Below are 8,980 nucleotides of genomic sequence, written 5' to 3'. Positions count from 1 at the left end.
GGTTGGTTGGTTGGTTGGTTGGTTTTTGTTTTTTTGTTTTTTGGTTTTTTGTTTTTTCTTGAAAGGCTATCTTGCTATGTAAGCCAGGCTAGCCTGGTACTCACTACGTAGCCCAGGTTGGCCTTGGAATTCATGGCCTCCTCCCACCTCAGCCTTCTGAATGTCAGGGTTACAGGCTTGGGCTATCACTCACAGCTGTATTTATTTAAAAACCCATCCTGAATTCAACAGTGTTCGTAAGATCTGTGTGAATTGTCCCAAAGAAAGCACGAGGGGTCCCACCACACAGTAAGATGAGCGTGTTTCAGTGTTAGCTGCCCATTCCTACCTTCTCCCTCCCTCTGACATTCCCTCCAGCTTCAGCGAGCTGACACACTCTGACGTGTCTACACTGGCTCCCTTGGAAACTTTGCAGGATTACCTCCCACCCACCCCCCACCCCCACTCCCTAAGTGGCTCTTTGCCACAGCTGCTGGAGTCAGAGGCTTCTGTGGCTTGGACCACTCTGGATTTATTTTGCCATGGCTCATTTCCCTTTTCTGACAGCTTATTTGAGTTGTAATTTACAAACTAAACAAGTCTCCCACTTTAGTTACATGTGTAGACAGCCATATGTAAATGAGAGGATTTCGCTAGATGGGTCTTCGTGCAATTTGTATTGCTATAGCAGAATACTGGAGTCTGGGTAATCTGCAACAAACGCAAATGTATTTAATACAGTTCTGGAGTCTCCCAGGTCCAACATGGAAGGGCTTGTATTTGATGCCATCATAAAAAGGGGAAGATCACACAGAGGAGGGGAAGAGCAGAGACATAGAGCTTCTGAACCCTTCTCCAGCCTTCTATAATGGGCAGTGATCTGTTGGGGGCGGGGGTTGGGGGGGAGAGCCCTTCCTTGTCACCTGACACCTCCTATAAGGCTTCCCTTCCCAGTACTGTCACATCAGAGGATAAGACTGCCACAGATCCTTCCATGGAGAAGCATTCCAGGCACAGTGGGATCTAATGAGAAAAGCAATGTTCTGCTTCCCCTGAGACAGAGCCTGTTCCTGGGGCTGTTCCTGTCTTCCTTGCTGCTGGGTGAAATCTGTCAGGCGCCATATATTCCCATCCACAGCATCCAGCCCACAGAGTCACCAATCTCCACGTTCAATTCCAAGCCCCTCTTTTGATCAGCTTAGGCCTCTTTGCGACCGTCACATTCTCCACAGGGGAACACAGACATTTGTGTGGAACACAGACATTAATGGATGTATCACAATAATGACAGCTTCTGACTGCTGAGGCTGCTCTCACAGTGTATCAGAGCAGGTGGCTTAACAGAAATTCATTCCAGTCCTGAATGCTGCAACTCTGAGACCCAAAGGTGTGAGCAAGCCAGGTTCACGTTGAAGCTTTCGTAAGGTCAAGGGTGGGATCCTCATGGCGGGACTGTGTTTTTAGAAGAGGAGGAAGGGGCCAGAGTTCTCTCTCTGGTGTGAAGTCATGGTGAGAAGATTCTGGGAAGAATCTGGGGAGAATCCCAGGAAAGCCCCTTGGGAACCAAGTTAGCAGGCTTCTCGACTTTCCTTCAAGCTGCAGAATTGTCCCTTACATAGTCTCTATCTGACCCACCCTGAAGCAGACCCTCTACTTTACCACCAACACCACTGGACCACCCTGCATGCTTCCCAAGGCGCAGCATCTCTGTGCTATTGTCTCTAGGCATCTCCTCTTCACAGGGCTTCCAACTTGACTTTGAAGGCTACTCACAAAACAAGTGATTCTCTTCCTGGGAAATGCCCTGTCCCAGTGTTCTCTCAGGAACACCGTTGCATAAACCAAATTTCCCAACCTCTCCCTCATCCCAAGGCTTGGTCAGCTTCTCCCATCCCAAAGAGATGGAGCCTCCACTAGAAGCTTGAGCACAGAGCCCGTTGCCCTCCTCTGAACTCATTCTTTAGATTATTTTCTGGTTGTGTACTTATCATCCCCACAAGCTTTCTTCTAAAATGTTGATAATATGCTGTTTTCAAGTAAGCGCCACTCTAATGGCTTTATATTAGTTTAAACACACATTAAAATGAAATAGCAATACGATCTACCTGTAACTCTAGCATCTCATTTTAAGATTTAGCTGTTGCCCTCCTTGGAAGCAGGTAACCCTATTGTATCAATAAAGAGAATGCATAGCAACTGTAATTTTCTCACCTGGGTAGCTGACATTTCTATAAGCTGCCCACCCACCCTCGCATTCGACCTGCAAAGGATTCTGAGAGTAGCAGAAACCAGAGGGCACAGAGCTGAGTGCTCACTTCCTTGGTTTTAAGGAGCCTAGAGACAGGGAAGGAGTGGGCCTGGGTATCCCAACGAAGACATTGCAACCAGGAATTGGTGGAGAAAACATGGACAGTGCCTGCCTGTCATGTAACTGTACTGCCCTGTACTGCAGCCTCAGGCTACATGGAGCTGTTTAAACATTTTAATTTGTATAAAACTTTAGAATGTGGTTTCTTGCTGGCAATGGTCATATCTGAAGCACACAAGATGCCTGTGCTTCTGTAGACAGTGGAAACAGAGAACTGCTTCATGATGGCAGAAAAGTCTACCTGGCAGGTCCAATCCATAACTGACTAATGCTTACAATGACTATCAAGATGTGTTCTGCTCTTCAAACAAGTGTTGGGGAAATATAGACTGTTGAATGTGTGACAGGAAAACAGTGTTTCAAGATATCTTTAGGAGATTCTCCATCCACTCAAGTGAAAGAAGACCATGAAGGACAGAGAGAAGAAAGCAAGACTAATCAGATAAAGGTCGACAGGAGGGAGGCTCCCTCCAACCAAAAGGACTCATCACTTCTAAAGCAAAAAGGAAACTGATGGCCAGAGGCCAATTGCTGGGAGGAAGCTCAGCCTCAGAGGTTTCTTTCATGGTTTGTCCAGTATTTGGCTCCATTGATTTCAGGCCGTGGTAGAGCAAACATGCCCACCTTGTGGCTGCTTCTAAAGCAAAGGGAGAGATAGGAATGCGCCAGAGGCAAGACATACTCTTCAGCCGCATGCCACCATGACCTAGCTCCTCCAGGTAGACCCCGCCTCCCAGTCTCTACCACTTCCTAATAAATTCATCAGCAGATTGATCATTCCTTAACTAGGTCACATCCCTCAGAGTCCAATGACTTCACAAAGGCCCATCACCTGCTCACTAAGCCTTAGTACAGGAGCCTAAGGGAGACAACTCATATCAAAGGTAACTGGGGGCTCTCCATAGCTAAAAGACACAGTGCATTTGCCTAGAGGTGTCAGGAGAGAGGCCAAGAAGTTGTTTTTCTAAAGACTGCATAGTGTTCTGGTTTTGGCAGGTGTCATTTTCTAGCTTCTACATACCCACAAGTCCACCATGCATATGCACACATGCATGCATACATGTGTGCATGCACACACACATAGAGATAAATGGTACACTATATCTTGTGACCACCTAGCACCTGATCTATGATGTTACGTATATGTATATTAAAAAGGACACACAAGCAGTGTATGTAAAAGGTATCTACAACTATGTCACGGAGAGAAGATGCAATAGCCTTTCAACAAGGCTGCAACTTATGGTTGGAAGATGGTCCTGCAACCCTGGGGTTGGTTTGGAACCAAGTCACACACGTGATGGGCACTGTGGCTCCTTCAACTCCAGCGAGAAGCTTGTGCTGAAATCTGTAGGAACTGTCTGAAGAAACAAGGGCTGACAGAAATAGGGTTTAATGTGTTCAAGGTGTCGCTAAGTGGCTAATAATATCTAGCGGGGGGGGGGGGGCATGCTGTCTACTCGCTGAGGCTTCTGCAAACAGCAGCTAATTAACCTGCATTCTGAGGTGGGTGCGAGTTGGAATTGTTACCGATTCAGCTTGCAGAACCACTTAGCTTTGTCGCACTTCCTGTAGCAACACGCCAAGTGATCGCCAGAAACACTCCGAGTTTAAAATACCTGGATTTAAACAAACAGTGCCAGGAGTTCTGGGGGGAGCTCATGCATCTGAACTAGAATTCTCTCTCCTCCTAGCTCTGGGTGGCTCTCCCTGCTTCTAGACTGAACGCCCACTCAGACATCCTCCCCTACAAAGCTCTCCTCTTCTGTGTTTGCTCCTAAATTTATTATTCTCTATGGTGACCAACTTTTCCAGTTTGCCCAGGACTATCTCAGATTTAATTTTCAAAGTCCTGAATTCAGTCAACCCAGACTGCTGGACCAATCTGAGACTCTCACCATCTTAAAGAATCTGTAATGACTGCTACACAACTCTAATAATCCTGCATCACAGTATAGTCATGTATGTAACTCAGTCACGGGCTGATTTTATCTTCAGGTAACAAAGGGTTTAAGATTGACCACTTTTTAATTTCTTTGGGATGCCTAATTTGGGTACCAAAAATTACACACTAGAGGCTGGCAAGATGGCTTAGAGCCAGCTGTGTGAGCATGAGGCCTGAGGTTGATCCTCTAGAGCCCATGTTTTAAAAAAAACAAAACCTCGACAAGAGCCTCTCAGCATTTGCTTGCTGGTCAGCCAGTCTAAGTCAGTGCTCTCCAGGTTCAGTGAGATATCCTGTCTCAGAAACACCAAGTAAAGAGCAACTGAGAAGGCGGGTGGCGGTGGCACACGCCTGTAATTCCAGCACTTGGGAGACAGAGGCAGACAGATCTCTGAGTTCGAGGACAGCCTGGTCTGCAGAGACACAGAGAAACCCTATCTCGAAAAAACAAAAAAAGAGCAACTGAGAAAGCTATCCAGCATTGATGGCTGGCTTCCACACACATGTGCACAAACATGTACATGCACATACATACAAGCACATGTTCACTTTTTCCTTCAATACCAGGTCTCTCCTATGACACAGATCACATTGAGAAGGCGAAGAGGCTTCACCTTGTAAACATAGGCTGGGTCTCCCCAGTGAAAGACCTAGAGGATGGGAGAGAGAGAGAGAGAGAGAGAGAGAGAGAGAGGGAGAGGGAGAGGGAGAGGGAGAGGGAGAGAGAGAGGGAAACAGACAGACACAGAGAGAAACAGAGAGAAACAGAGAGAGACAGACACAGAAATAGACACGGAGAGACCGAGCGACCCAGAGCTTTTTACCAAGTGGTAAAGCCAGTGGCAGACACATTTCTGGAGTAGGTCCCTAGGAAGCTTGTCTAACTGCAGATGCCTGGAGGCCACTTACAGAATCCCCAATTCAAAACTGCTGTTCCCTAGCAATTCTGATTGAAGATGTCTTCAAATACAAGGAGAGGAAATCACCTGACCCAGTTGGAACTAGCAGTCCTTTTTTTACTAGCAGTAAAAAAAAAAAAAAAAAAAAAAAAAAAACTCATTTTGAAAAAGGACAAAAATACATATTTACCTTAAACCCTCTGTGTGGACATAGGCCTTCTTTTGTGTCTGCTGATTGAATGTCTTTGAGGTTTTGATTTTTTTTTTTTTAATGAACTGTTTTCATACTTTTCTAGTTTTGATTTTCCTAAAACAGAAGAAGAATTTAAGGACACTTGTGGAGTATTCTGAGAGTGGAATCCTTCCAGAATGTTGAAGTATTTCTTCCAATCTTCTTACAGTTGTCTCAAACACACCAAATTAAGCAACAGTTTGAGCAATTTACATATGTTGGGTCTCACCAAAGCATTCAACTGAGCTCTCTAAAAGATACTTTGTATCTTCTGAGATAACGTATAGATGATATGGAGAGAAGGTATCTTTGCTCTTCCACCACTGACTTATTCTGGGCATGAAGACCATGCCAGGTATCTGTACACATTCCACTTGTTAAATAAAATGGATCATGTAGTACTTCTACAATTTAATTGACTGCTGTTATGAGTACTGGCGGCACAGAGAGGCTGGAGAGCTGCCAGGCAGTGGTGGTACATGCCTTTAATCCCAGCACTGAGGAGACAGAGGCAGGGAGATCTCTGTGAGTTCAAGACGAGCCTGGTCTACAATAAGTTACACCCAAGGCTACACAGAGGAACCCCGTCTCAAAAAAATAAAAACAAGACAAAACAAAATAATAAAAACAAAAGAGAGGCTCAAGAGCTCACGCAACTGGCCCTCAATAAGCACAACATGCAGATCACACGTGGCTATCTGAGCATACTAGACAGAACCAGTCCATCAGCTGCGAGCACCCAGCTCTCTGGATTCAGTTCAATGTGTGTTTGGAGGGTCTAGTGAGTATACACTAAGCTGAGCAGCAATTAGAATGTTCTTATCTTTCTCTCTCCTGATAACAAGGCTCAGGTGGAGCTGGGGAGAACACTACGTAGTCAGGAGTGCTGGCTGCTCTTCTACAGAACCCAGGTTCAGTTCCCAACACCCACAGCAGGCAGCTCTCAACTGCCTACAACTCTAGTTCCAGGAAATTCGAAACCCTCTTCTGGCCTCTGTGGACATCTACACTCGTGGTAGACACTCATATAGACACTCACGTATATACATAAATAAAATAAATCTTTTAAACATAAAATAAAATATTTTTTAAAAAAAACAATAATCTGTCAACGAAGGGCTGAGGCGAGAGCCATGTGAGGAATGGGAAGCATTATTTCCATTGCTGTTTCTCGTGGAGCCCTATGTTGGATTCCAGAGGTAGGGAAAAGAGTGTCTACAAACTCCACATTATCACTCTCTTCTTGCATTGAAGTTCTTTAAATGTTTCACTTGAAGCCTTTCAATCTGTTCTAATAGCTAGAGGTGGGGGGCTATTGCCATTCCACAAAAGAGATATCCTTTCTCTATCTTTATAGGGGAAAAAATCTCCCATCCTTAATGTTATTTACTTGTATGCCAAGTACCTGTGTAGATAAAATTATTACATCCCATACCTAGAACAACATCAATGATCGAGCCTACTCTGTAGACCAAGGCATGGCATCGATAATGTGAAGACCTCTCCCTGTCTTCAGTGTTTCACTCCATAGAGTCCTTGGGGAGATGAGACAGATAGGACCCATCCTTTCCTAATGGTAGGGATGCAACTCAATGGAAGAGTACTTGCCTGGCGTGTGGGTCTTGTTGGATGCTGTCTTAGTCAGGGATTCTATTCCTGCACAAACATCATGACCATGAAGCAAGTTGGGGAGGAAAGAGTTTATTTGGCTTACTTCCACATTGCTGTTTATCACAAAGGAAGTCAGGACTGGAACTCAAGCAGGTCAGAAAGCAGGAGCTGATGCAGAGGCCATGGAGGGATACTGGCTTGCTTCCTCTGGCTTGCTCAGCCTGCTTTCTTATAGAATCCAAGACTTCCAGCCCAGGGATGGAACCACCCACAAGGAGCCCTACCCCCTTGATCACTAATTGAGAAAATGCTCCACAGCTGGATCTCATGGAGGCACTTCCCCAACTGAAACTCCCTTCTCTGTGATAACTCCAGCCTGTGTCAAGTTGACATACAAAACCAGCCAGTACAGATGCTGTTTCAAGTGTTAAGATTAATGTTCATATCGATAGCTTGAAGCTGTTTTAACCTCACTCACAGAGATGTCTCTTCATTGTGGGTGGTAGTTAATGCAGATTCACATCTGATCAAAGTGCTGAGAAAAGCTGACCAACAGTGGTTAACCCTAAGCCAAACACCAACATCAACTGCTTCAAGGCTCGGAGAACCAACAACATAAGAGCCAGAAGACAATGAAGAGTGCGTGAAATGCTGTCACCTGGACATGATATGGCCATCGTAGATAGGAATTCACAGTGGTAATCTGCAGTGGTGGACTGGCCAATGTTAAATTGTCATATGCTAGTAAATAACTCCCCTGTCCCATGCTCATGAAAGCAATTTTCGTTGAATTCGGTGGGTCATCAAAATAAATAAAAGATCATGAAAGTAGGAGAGTGACTTGTAGGTAAGAAGGGACTCAGTGGGAGAGAAATAAGAGAAAGTAAGGGATGTGAGATGATCAAAATATATCATATATATATATAATGTATATTATATACATTTATGTATATACATATACACATACACACACACTTACAACATATGCACACACACGTATGCACATGCACATGACATTATCAAAAAGTTGTTTCATGGAATATTAAGGTTATTGTTTTCTCTGTTGTAAACACCGTTTAATGTTTATTTTCCCCTCAAATAAGTCAAGCTGTAAGAGGATGGCTTGTTTTCAGATTTTGATTTTTCTGTGCTGTTTATGTTGTTTTGATGTGGGGTACTGCTATATATTGTAGACTGGCCTGGAAATCTCTATGGAACCCAGTCTGGCCTCGGACTCATGATCTTCCTCCTCCTCTACCATCCCAGTGCTGAGACAAATGCAACTTAAATAAAGGAAGGTTTACTCTGGCTCAGACTAGGGAGATAAGGAGCCATAGGATGGGCATCTAGACATGTCTCAAATGGTGGTAAAGGTGAGGAATGGTGACGATCAGCCCTGTAACTGCCAATCAACTCTCTCCCAGCCAATGAATGGCTCTTTGGTGCTCTCATGCACAGGGCTGACAAGAAATCAGGAGTGGAATCCGAGAGTGGAGTCAAAGATGCAGGCTTCCCTCTTCACAGCTGTGATCTGATTAACCTCCTAGCTTAGGCATGGGCTCTACACAGCAACAGCTTTTCAACCCTGGTTAATTCCTTCTCGAAGGAACCAGCCTGCCCCCTGGTGGTGGATGGGCTTTGCATCCACCAGCCCTTTCCATTACAGGGCAGACTTCCTCTGGATTTGAACTAGCATTCACACCTACTGTTGTTAGAGTAACATCACCAATCCGCTACACACAGTACTGCTAAGCAATACACATTTCAGAAGAAAAATCAATAGGATTCTGTGTGTGTAATTCTGTGACCTACACTGTATAGTGTCCCTCAGAACTAGTTGGGCAAATAGAAACACACCACACACAAATACAGGGGGTGGGGGCACAAGTACACACAACCAGACACAAATACACAACAATGCAATGTTGAAAGTTGGTGTTGGTTTT

This window comes from Mastomys coucha, unplaced genomic scaffold, assembly GCF_008632895.1.
Source record: "Mastomys coucha isolate ucsf_1 unplaced genomic scaffold, UCSF_Mcou_1 pScaffold12, whole genome shotgun sequence".
NCBI classification, from domain to species: domain Eukaryota; kingdom Metazoa; phylum Chordata; class Mammalia; order Rodentia; family Muridae; genus Mastomys; species Mastomys coucha.
The sequence above is the reverse complement of the archived record's forward strand: the minus strand, read 5'-3'. Positions refer to the sequence as shown.